General features: G+C 42.5%; 1 pseudogene; it reads right to left on the bottom strand.

Moving 5' to 3' along the window:
- Nucleotides 1-3,096: 3,096 nt before the first annotated feature.
- On the bottom strand, nucleotides 3,097-4,276 carry LOC126075961 (ras suppressor protein 1-like; annotated as a pseudogene).
- Between the last annotated feature and the right edge of the window lie 7,973 nt (nucleotides 4,277-12,249).

Here is a 12,249-nt window from a genome sequence, read left to right as displayed (position 1 = left end):
CTGTGTGGGTCCCCAGCTTAAAAAGGGAACTAAATTCTGCTTCCCTTCCTTGATGCTAACTCACGAGCATAGTGACATTGCTATCATAATTTGCTTTCAGGGAAATCTGTCTGTCCATTTTGCCTATTTCTTACCGGGTCTGGTTTCAGCTCAGTTTTTGAAAGTTGGGACAGGAAGGAGTTCTATAGATTTTTCCCTTACCTCCTACAAGCCCAAAAAATAATTTAAAAATATTTTATCTAGTAGTTAGTGTTTTCCCTACTTCCTGGAAAGTACCCTAGCAATGTGTTTGTGTAATTGTATGTTTTTGTAATATTTGCACAAATAAGGTATTTTAAAGGCAATTGGTTGACACTTTTACTCTTTCCCCTCTGGCTTTTTCTCCATCATACGTCCCCTCATAAACTGTCATGTCTGTGTGCTTTGCAGCTACACAGTGCTGCTTTAGTAAATGAGATTTGAGCTCTTTATAAATATCTGGTATGATAATCATTTTTAGACATACTGCAAGATGGAATAGTATCTGCAATATTGGCAAATTACTACTTCTCCTTAGACAGGGGGTATCACCGTCAGCCTAGAGCCTGGCACTTGCCTCTTGAGCCAGGGTCCCTGAAGTGGATCCAAAGCCATCTGAGAGTTAAATAACACTGCCAGCAGACAGTAGATCAGAGCAGTGAAACATATAAGTTGCTTTAAACAAGCAACATGGTTCTCAGGCCCACAAAAGTGAGTCAAGTTCTCAGGTTTTGAAGACAGACCTGAGTTCTACTCTGAGTCTGACAGTTACCAGATGTGTGACGTCAGGCAACTGACTTAATGCTTGAGAGCCTCAGTCCCATATCTGTGAGATGGGATAATAATAATGCCTACCTCATAGATGTTTGATGAGGAATAAATGAGAGGATGCTTATCAAGGACTTAGCGCAGTGCCTGGCATACATAAATGCTCAATAAATGGTAGTCATTGAATCATCACTTATTTTTTTAGGAAGTGATTTGAAGCAAGGAAAGAATATGTCACTCTTCCATTTATTTAAATAATGACATGAATAAACAGAAGAGTGAAAATGTTTACTGTGACATTTAAATGGTTACATGATTTTAATTACTCTTTTGATAATGAACTATGGAAGCAAAGACAATGGGAAACTCACAGAAGGAAATAGTGGCAGAATCTCCCTTTCTCCCTATTTTCCTTTTTTATCAACTGTTGATTGAGCACCATCACTGCTAAGTGCTGAGAATATTATGATGAAGTAAACATAGTCCTGCTCACAAAGGGCTTTCAGTCTAGTGGGAGAGTCAGAGCAGCAAATGGGCAATACCAATGCCCAGTGCTGAGAGGAGGAGGCATGGCATGTTGTGGGAGCACACAGAGGGAAATTACCCCTGACTGAGCCGTGTGTGTGTGTGTGTGTGTGTGTGTGTGTGTGTGTGTGTGTGTGTGTGTTGGGTAGGGGGGAATTAGGGATGGCAATGATAAATGTCTAAGCTGAATCACCATGTGAGCGGTTGATATTCCTAGCAGGTCCATTGTTATTGCAGAGATGTGTTTGCCTCTCATTATTAAATACTGGAATCATATGTTTAACTTATCTTTTTTGGACTCTGTGCTCAACATGCAACCTTCTCATCATTTGGCCTCCCGGTAACTTGAGTGGAGACAGAGAATGTACTTGGCAGTTCATTTGTATTGTCATAGAATAAATGGGCGTCAGGGCCTCATGAACTTTGTAGGCAGTGATCACGAGTGTCATTCATCCCATTAGCTCCGGGACACCTATGAGCTTAAGTATCTGACCTGCTAGTCTGGGGACCTCACCTGGTTCATAACAAAGTTACCAAGGGAAGTTTCGTAGACTGAGGTTTCATGACTGTGCCCCAAGACTTCACTACATCTTTCTTTTTGCTTTTCCAAAGACTGAATTCTAAAGATCATTCTAGATCAAGAGTTGGCAAACAGCTCACAGGCCAAATCTAGCCCACTTTATGTATTATTTTGTGTTCTTTTTCCCATCATTACAAACTTAAAAAAAAATCGTATTTGAAGATATACACATACATTTACATCTCTTATTTTCGTTTTAACTCCATATTATATATGTATATATATTTTCACAAATTCAAGATTTTACTAAAATCATTTGTAAGTTAAATTAACATAGTAACTCAATGGTGAAGGAAAACTTTTAATAAAGAAAAATAGTGACTTATGTGAACAAACAGAAGAGTGAAAAGTGTTAACTGTGACATTTAAATGACTACATGATTTTAATTATTCTTTTGATAAAAAGCAACTTTGCAATGTCTATTCAAGGACCTAAAACCTGTGCCTATTATGGAATTTGAAGTTGAGTTAGAGCTTTGTTTCCTGCCCTTGGCAATTTTAAGGGAAAAAATGGAAACGGTTTTAAGAACTTATGAAAATCTACTACCAAAAAAATGAATCTAAAAGCTAAGGTGGTAAGCACTAGAAAGAGAAATTGAAGAAAAAAACAAAACAAAACAGAAACACATTGTCTTAGGCTGGGTTCTCTAGAGAAGCAAAACCAGTAAAGCATATAAATATATATATAGAGAGAGAGATTTATATCAAGGAAACAGCTCATGCAATTGTAGAGGCTGGAACGTCCCAAGTCTGTGAATCAGGATAGAGGTTTCTCTATTCACATAGTTGTAGGGGCTGGTGCCCCAAGACCGGCAGGTCGTAGAGCAGGACTCTTGTTCACAGACTGTGAAGATTGATGAATCCCAACATCCTCAGGTAAGCTGATAGCTCAAGTACCAAGAACTGGAGGTCAGATGAACAGGAGGTAGCTGCAGGATCCAGGCCCAGAGAGGGCAAAAGCCAGAGCATCCACTTATATTCAGATGCAGGCTACATGCCCAACGAAAATCCCTTTAAACTGATTGGCTACTCACAGCAGATTCAGTCGTGGGGATGATCACATATAAACACTGAGAATCATGGCCCAGCCAAGTTGACAATCTTAACCATCACACACATATGTTGTGTTTTTCTGTAAGATAGCACCAAAGAGGACAGGAGTAATAGTGAGAGAACAGGCCAAAAACCCAGTTTATGCCAAACCCTTATTTGTTCTTGGCTGTCAATGGTTTCCAGCTGATCTTTTTTGATTTGTCATTACTCTTCTTTAGTGGAGCCCTGGTTGCACAGTGGTTACAAGCTACAGCTGCTAATCATAAAGCTCGGCAGTTCAAATCCACCAGCTGCTCCTTGGAAACCCTATGGAGCAGTTCTACTCTGTCCGATAGGGTTGCTGTGAGTTGAAATCGACTTGACTGCAATGGGTTTGTTTTTTTTGTTCTTCCTTAGTGGTTCTGGGTTTGCCTGCATACATGTCTTGTAGAGGTACTCGTATGTCTCAGAATGGCTGTATTCAAAAACAGGGGACACACCAAGCTGGAATTGTTCAGCAATTGGGGTAACCCAGGGATTGTTCTCTGCTTTGAAGAACCTCTTTCTGACCAGTTAAATCCAAGTTTCCTAGTTCTGGGGAAGAATGGTTAGGTGGTTCCCTGAATGTGGAGTTCCTTAAGATGAGTAAACTAGTTGCTGTCAAGTTGATTCCCTCTCATGGTGACCCCATGTGTATCAGAGTAGAACAGTGCTCCATAGGGTTTTCGATGGCTGGTTTTTCAGAAGTAGACCGCCGTTGTTCCAAGGTGCCACTAGGTGGACTCGAACCTCCAATCTTTTGGTAGCAGCTGAGCATGTTAACCATTTGTACCACCCAGGGATTTATTAAACTGAGTAAACTCCCTAATTTCTTTAGGCAGAGGGATCAGGTCATCATCCCTAAGGCTGACTATCTGTAACTTTGTGAGATTTTTTTGTATCTGGTGGCAGGATTTCAAAATCGTTTTCATTTAGATAGAATTCAAGCAGGGTGGAAAGGTAGAAGTTTCCAGGAAGAGAATTTTCATTCAAGTTGTTGTAAGTCAAGCCAAGGGCCACAAGATAGAGAGCCAAATCCACAAGGTAGTTCGGCCTGTTCACCCCAAGGTTCAGGTGTTCGAGTTTTGAAAGCTGCTGACCTATGTGGGTACCTCCTTAATGTAGTTATTAAAAAAGTTAAGTACTCCAAGTTCTTCAGTCATTGTTGTGACTGAGCACCAGTTGAGTGGTGTGGAATAAAAAGAGCAAGTGGTTGACATCCAGCATGTTGGCAATGCCCTGGTCACTCATGTCCACTTCTGGCTGGTTCTTCCCCTGGTTCTACTCCATCAACTTTTTCAGACACTTGGACATGGGTCACAGTGTCTAGCAGCACCTAACAGGCTCGGGAGCTAAAAATGACTCTCCGTATTATATTTTGGCCATTTCTCCACATCTCTAAAACTTATGTTGAATATTTTAATAGCTGCAGTACATACCATTATATGAATGTGCCAGAATTTAACATATTTTTAAAATGCTGCAGCCAGTCTTTGTGTTTTTTGGGAGATGGGTGCACATATCGCCAATGTTGGTGGTCCAAAAAAATGACGGTTCCTGTAGCCATCAAAATGGGAACTACTACTTCTCTTCCTCCTCCTTGTTTTTCAAACTTTTAAAAAATTTATAAAATAGGGCCACTACCAAAAAAAAAGCTTAACACATAAATGTTGTTATAATAAATAATAATAAACAGATGTATAACCACTGCCCTTTTTGAGAAGCAGAATGTGGCTAGCACCTCAGAACCTCTCCTTCCCTTCCCACCCCCGACTCCAATAGGTAACCACTCTCCTGACTTTTCAGGTAATCACTTTCTTGCTTTGTATCAGAATGGGAATTTACAATGGCTAGACTTGGGCAAAATATACATTAAAGTGTTAGAATTTTTATATTATTCCTTTAACATTTCATGGATTGAATTGTGTCCCCCCAAAATATGTGTCAACTTGGGTAGGCCATGATTCCCAGTATTGTGTGATTGTCCTCCATTTTGTGATTGATATAATTTTCCTATGTATTGTAAATCCTAATCTCTGTCTGTGGTTAATGAGACAAGATTAGATAATGTTAAAGAGGATTAGGGTGGAATGTAACACCATTACTTAGGTCACATCCCTGATCCAATGTAAAGGGAGTTTTCCTGGAGTGTGGAGATAAAAGGAAAGGAAAGTGAGCATATGGGGGGAGGGCGGCCTCATACCACCAAAGAGCCAGTGCAGGGAGCAGAGCGCATCCTTTGGACCTGTGGTTCCTTCGTGGAGAAGCTCCTAGTCCAGGGGAGGGTTGATGACAAGGACGTTCCCCCAGAGCCGACAGAGAAAGCTTTCCCCTGGAGATGATGCCCTGAATTTGGCCTTCTAGCCTACCTTACTGTGAGGAAATAAATCTCTCTTTGTTAAAGCCATCTCCTTGTGGCATTTCGGTAACAGCAGCACTAGATGACTAAGACAGCATTTCAGTTCCAAATAAAGTCTTATTAGTGTGATTTTGGTTACAAATGAAAAGAACCTTAATTAAAACTATACCAGACTAAAAAATGGAGTTTATTGAATTAATGGACTAGAAAATTCAGGGCTGTGTTGTAGAGAAAAACTTGAATGCTGTTTCAAGGTAAAACAGAGAAGTTTATCAAGGGTTTAAGACAATTGCAATTGGGGAGCTAGGTAGCCCATTGAAAATGGAACCGGGTAGCCCAGGATGGTTTCATTACACAGATATTCTTATGGGGTAAAAAGAGGAACCAAAACATTGGGAGGGTAGTTACAGGAAAAGTAATGAATATTGTAATGACCACACTCTGACAGATTACTGATTATTAGTAGTGTAGTTAGTGATTACGGATAGTTTCCCAGGACACTTAAATCATGGTCACAAGATGCTTACATGTGTTTTCTTTGTCTGTTGTTGTTGTTGTTAAGTGGCGTCAAGTCAGTTCTGACTCATAGTGACCCCACACACAGCAGAACGAAACACTGCCCAGTCCTATGCCATCCTCATAGTTGTCGTTATGCTTGAGCCCGTTGTTGCAGCCACTGGGTCAATCCATCTCATTGAGGATCTTCCTCCTTTCCGCTGACTCTGTACTTTACCAAGCATGATGTCCTTCTCCAGGGACTGATTCCTCCTGTTAACATGCCCAAAGTATGTGAGACGTTGTCTCACCATCCTTGCTTCTAAGGAACATTCTGGCTGTACTTCTTCCAAGACAGATTTGTTAGTTCTCCTGGCAGTTCATGGTATATTCAGTATTCTTTGCCAACACCATAACTGAAAGGCATCAATTCTTCAGTCTTTCTTAACACACATACGAGGCGACTGAAAACACCGTGGCTTGAGCCAGGCACACTTAGTCTTCAGGGTGACATCTCTGCTTTTTAATACTTTAAAGAGGTCTTTTGCAGCAGATTTGCCTAATGCAATGCGTCGTTTGATTTCTTGACCGCTGCTTCTGTGGGTATCGATTGTGGATCCAAATAAAATGAAATCCTTGACAACTTCAATCTTTTCTCCATTTATCATGATGGTGCTTACTGGTCCAGTTGTAAGGATTTTTGTTTTATTTATATTGAGGTGTGATACGTATACCGAAGGCTGTGGTCTTGGATCTTCATCAGTGCTTCAAGTCCTCTTCACTTTCAGAAAACAAGGTTGTGTCATCTGCATAACTCATGCTGATAATGAGTCTTCCTTCAATCTGATGCCCCGTTCTTCTTCATATAGTCCAGCTTCTCAGATTATTTGTTCAGCATACAGATTGAATAAGTGTGGTGAAAGGATAGAACCCTAACGCACACTTTTCCTGACCTTAAACACTCAGTATCCCCTTGTTCTATTTGAACAACTGCCTCTTGGTCTAAGTATAGGTTCCTCATGAGTACAATTAAGTGTTCTGCAATTCCCATTCTTCACATTTGCCAGCCCAAAATTGTATCTCTTTGGCTTTGCTGCTTATTTAGAGAAACCACTGGGCCTCAGAGGAGAAGGTGCAATGGCTTGTTTTGAAGCTCAAAGATGATAGCTGTGGGGAAGGAATAGTGAGTGATTATAACCATTTGGGCCATCCAAAAAACTGCCTCCTCTCAACCACATTTTTTCATAGGATTATTCCTATGAGATTTATATTTGTTTTGTTTCTATTGTGAATGGAACATTTTTCATTGTATTTTCTAACTGAGCATTAAGAAACAGTGTTGATTTTTTTTGTGTGTGGTGAAAATATACACAAGAAAACATTTTCCAATTCAAGACAGTGATGATTTTTATATGTGCATTTCATATCTAACCACATTTCTGAGCTCTCTAGCTTCTCAGCTTTTCATTTGAACCTCTTAGGTTTTCTAGCTAGATAGCCATAGTCTCACCTGGTAGTCTATTTATAGAAAGTTGTATTAAGAACATGGATTCTGGAGTCAGAAGGCCTGAGTCCAAATCTTGGCTCCACCACTTGTTAGCAGTGTGATATTAATTTTGTCATCTATAAAGTGTGAATAATAATTGTCCTAGCTCACAGAGTTTTTGGAAGATTAAATGAGTCAATATATATAAAGCGCTTAGAAAAGAGTCTGGCATATTGTAAGAGCTATGTAAATATTGCCTTCTATGATGATGATGATATAATGTATTATTTATTATTGGGAGGCAATTCTTCATGCATCTCTCATGTTTATGCATGTCTTGCACGGGAGGGAGGCACTACCTCGCCTTTGTTCTGGACTATCTTTTCAAGGACGTTTGTATGGAGAAATGCCTTGGGAGGGAGAGAGAATGTCTTCTTCCAGAGCAAAGGGTAGGCCTGCCTACTGACTGTTATAAAAGATTCAGGTTCCCTAACCTCAGAGTTCCTCTCCTGTAGTGCAACCCCCTGTGCATGCAGGGATTCTTCTGGCCCACCCATGTCACATCATGGGACTTGGGGTCAAAGGAAAGTAATACAAATATGCTGCTCGTGCTACTTGCTGTGCCCTGAGTATTAAGTCATTTGTCTCTGACCCTGGACAATTGTGTCTTCTGCCTGCATTCAAGAAACTGTTAGCTTGCAAGTAGGTAAAATCTCAACCCCCTTATAGTCCTTGACATTTATATTTCTTCTGTGCCTTGCTTTATTCCATTGTCCAGAATTACAAGAACAACATTAAACAATTGAAAAGATGGCAGTGAGAATCTTTCCCTTATTCCTGATTTTGAAGGGGTGCTTCCAGGGCTCCACTATTGCATCTGACGCTGGCTGATGGTGTGTGGAGAAAAGCTTGAGGACAGAATCTATGCCGTAATTTCTACTAAAATAGCATGCACCTTCTATGTTTGTTTGCTAAACATGTCCTTCCCCTTTTGAGCTATTTTCCTAAGCGCTATGCTAATTTTTTATTTGCATACAAACACATTGCTTTAACAAGTCCTAACTACACAGCTCTTTTCTGAAGAAAATGACTCTGTAGTAGTCAAATCACTATCAGATGTAAGCATTGGAAACCCAGCTTTAAAAACAGAAAATGGAAATTAATTTGTTCATATAACAAAACTGCAGAAAGACAGCTTGCCTTAAGGTGAATGGATTCAAGGGTTTGAATACCATCAGGTCTCTCTTTATGTCTTTGTCTCTTATTTCTGCTTCTTTTTGAGTTTTGACCTTATTTCTTCCTAGTTCAGCTGGTTTCTGCACATATTGAAATGTAGGCAGAGTTTTTGGTGAGGTATGAATCTGCCCTGCTGGTCACCTGGTCGTGGGTGCAGGGGGTATTCTCCCTGGTTGTTGGGTTGGGTGTTGTATGTGTGTTCTGTCGCTTGCCAGTTGGTTGGGGCATAGATGCCCGGGAAGTTGGTTACCTGGCATGGTGCAGATACTCTTATCTACAGTCCTGGCTGGGCAGGGCTGCGTGGGGATGTTCCAAGTGTTCAGACTTGACACAGGTCTCTGGTTGCAGTGTGTGTGTGTGTGTGTGTGTGTGTGTGGAACAATACGGGGGGCAAGGCAGGGGGCTGTCAGCTGTCCCCAGGTGCTGAAGGGAGGCTGTGACCCTGTCCGGTCACGTAGGATGCGTAGTGTGGGGTTAGTGCAGCTAGACCTTGTGTGTCCAGTGTCGTTAGCTGGAGGGGTTGGGGGATGCCACTGGTTCTCAGGCCTCTATCCTGGACAGCTGGATGAAGTGGGTGGTACCGCCAGCCCTCAGGCCCCTGGTTTGGGTGGTTGAGGCCCCATCTTAAGGGACAGAGCTGTGTTGAATGTCACAGATCTGCAGCTCCCACTTGGCCGTGGGCCCCTCCATGCTTGTATTCTTCTAGCTCAGCTACCAGAGGGAAAAGAGCATGACCTGCACGAGTTTCAGGTGGGAAGATCCTAGGGGAAGTTTGTGGTCTGAATTCAATCACATGTCCAGCTCTGGATCAAGCACTGCGGCCCAGAGAACGGGAGATTCTGGCCTAGGGGAACGTGCCCACCCTACGGTCATAGTGGGTGAATCTGTGACTGGAAGTAAGGAAAACAGCATTTTTGGCAAATATTCCACCACGGGTCCGAACAGCCTCTCTCGCCATGGTTGTCTCTCTTTGGCAGTTTGCTTATTAGGAAGGGACACTAGCCTGCTTCCCCAGTGATAGCTCATTGGCTCAGGGATCATTGCAGGAATGGGAGGCAGCCATGTGGGGACTTTGCAGAGGAGACCTGAGGTGGCTTGGTTTGCATTCTGCCCGTTTATGGAGTAATATTCTATCCTGAAAGGAGCCCTGGTGGCTCAAAGGTTAAGAGCTCAGCTGCGAACTGCAGTGGGCAGTTAGAACCCACTAGTGACTCCATGGGAGAAAGATGTGGCAGTCTGCTTCTGTAAAGATTATGGCCTTGGAAACCCTATGAGGCAGTTCTGCTCTATCCTATTGGGTCACTAGGAGTCAGAATTGACTTGACTGCAGAAGTTTCTTTTTTTTTTTTTTTTTTTTGTATTTTATCCTGAACAATGCTGGGTGAACCAAGCAAAGGAAGTTGCTGGTGCTCAGGTTTTTAACCAGGTGATGCTCAGCTATGTTTTCAAGTTCACTATGAAATGCAATGTATGGGTTTAAGAGAACTAGAACCTAGAGAGTCTGTGATTCTGAAGAAATGACTCTCTAAGGAACCTATGCCATGTAATACAACCCTTCATTGGAGGTAGTCAATGCATGTGTCATGGATTGAATTATGTCTCCCCCAAAATATGTGTCAACTTGGTTAGGCACAATTCTCAGTATTCTGTGGTTGTCCTCCATTTTGTTATTGTGATTTTATGTTGAGAAGATGAGGGTGGGATTATAACACTACCCTTACTCAGATCCAATGTAAAGGGAGTTTCCCTGGGGTGTGGCCTGCACCACCTTTAATCTCTCAAGAGATAAAAGGAAAGGGAAACAGTAGAGAGTTGGCAACCTCATACCACCAAGAAAGCAGCACCTGGAGCAGAGCGTGTCCTTTGGACATGGGGTCCCTGTGCCTGAGAAGCTCCTTGACCAGGAGAAGATTGAGAGCAAAGACCTTCCTCCAGAGCTGACAGGGAGAGAAAGCCTTCCCCTGGAGCTGAAGCCCTGAATTTGGACTTGTAACCTACTAGACTGTGAGAAAATAAATTTCTCTTTGTTAAAGCCATCTACTTGTGGTATTTCTGTTACAGCAGCACAAGATGACTAAGACAGCAAGTCCTTTCCTTGTTACCCCAAAGAACCAGACGTGTGCATAGCGTGGGCCTGGAAGAGACAGACCAGCATACCACCAAGAGCATGGCCCCTGGAGCCAGAGAACCCAGGTGTGGGTCCCACCTCTGCCAGGTGTGGGTGGGTTAGGCCACCTCGTCAAGTTGCTCGACCTCTTCTTCCATAAATGAGAGATGATAATAACCTACTCCATAGCTTTTGTGTGAGTTTTAAATGAGTTAGTATATGTAAAGTGCCTTGAACAGAGCCTGGACAGAAATGTTCATCAGGTGCCAGCTATGATTTTTACTATTATTCACAACTAGGAAGTATTCATTGAAAACCATGACTTTGGGAATCAAACTGGGTTCAGATTTTATCTTCCTCTCTTACTAGCTGTGTGACCTTGGGAAAGGGTCTTAATCTCTCTGGGCCCTATTTTCCTCTGGGTCAGAATTTCCACCTCTGTAAAGTGGAGATGATACCATCTATACCCACAGGGATGTTGTGAGGCCTAAATGAGGCAATGTATGCAAAGGTCTTGGCATACAGTGGAAGCTTCCTAAGTGTCAGTTTGCTCTCCCCTCCTGAAGCCGTGGTTGTGGGGAACCTCCTGAAAGAGAAGCTGGTTTCATTTTGAAATGCTGGCCATGGAATTAGAACTCGTGGGAAGAGCTGGATCAGTGCCTCTCTCGGCTGAACTGTAAACAGAGAGCCAAGGGATTTAATAATAACATTCAGAAATCTCAAGACAGCAAGAAAGCAAGGAGGAAATTTGAGAAGAATCAGGGTAGCTAGGGACTGACTCCTGGGGGAGCCTTTAAAGCCATCAAACCTAGTGCTTTTCAAATTCTGCTCCTTAGAGTCCTTTAGGGGCCTCCAAGGAGGATCGGGCTGGAATTAAAAAAAAAAACAACAACAACAAATCCACCGCTGTCAAGTCTTTTCCGACTCATAGTGACCCTATAGGACAGAATAGAACTGCCCTGTAGAGTTTCCAAGGCGCGCCTGGCAGATTATAACTGCCGACCTTTTTTGGTTAGCAGCTGTAGCACTTAACCACTACACCACCAGGGTTTCTGAGCTGGGATATAAAATAGGAGAGGCCAAATGAGAAGGCTCCAGACCTCCCTCCTTTGCCCCCTCCTTTCTCTACCCTTTCAACCAGAGCAGTATCTCGGTGATTTTTCTCACATATTGGGCTGTTGTGTGAACAGAAGGGCTTTTGTTGTTAGGTGACATCAGCTTGGCTCCTGGCTCATGGTGACCCCACGCACAAGGGAATAAAATGCTGCCTGGTCCTGCGCCATCCCCGTTACCAGTTATGGATAGGACCATTGTAATCCATAGGGTTTTCACTGGCTAATTTTCAGATGTCAGTTGCCAGGCCTTTCTTCCTAGTCTATCTTGGTCTAAGAGCTCTGTTGAAGTCTGTTCAGCATCATAGCAACACACAAGCCTCCACTGACAGACGGTTGGTGGCTACACATACATCTAGGCTAAAAGAGGTTGAAAAACTCATGATCCAGTTCACCTCCTGATTTTACAGGATAGCACTTAGACTGAGACGAAATGACTACTCTGTGATCACCAAGTGGCTGAGTGTTAAGAAGACGTGTCTCTAAAGCCAG

This window comes from Elephas maximus, chromosome 4 (assembly GCF_024166365.1).
Source record: "Elephas maximus indicus isolate mEleMax1 chromosome 4, mEleMax1 primary haplotype, whole genome shotgun sequence".
In the NCBI taxonomy this organism is placed as follows: Eukaryota; Metazoa; Chordata; class Mammalia; order Proboscidea; family Elephantidae; genus Elephas; species Elephas maximus.
Note: the sequence above shows the minus strand (reverse complement) of the source record. Positions and strands in the feature narration are given on the sequence as shown.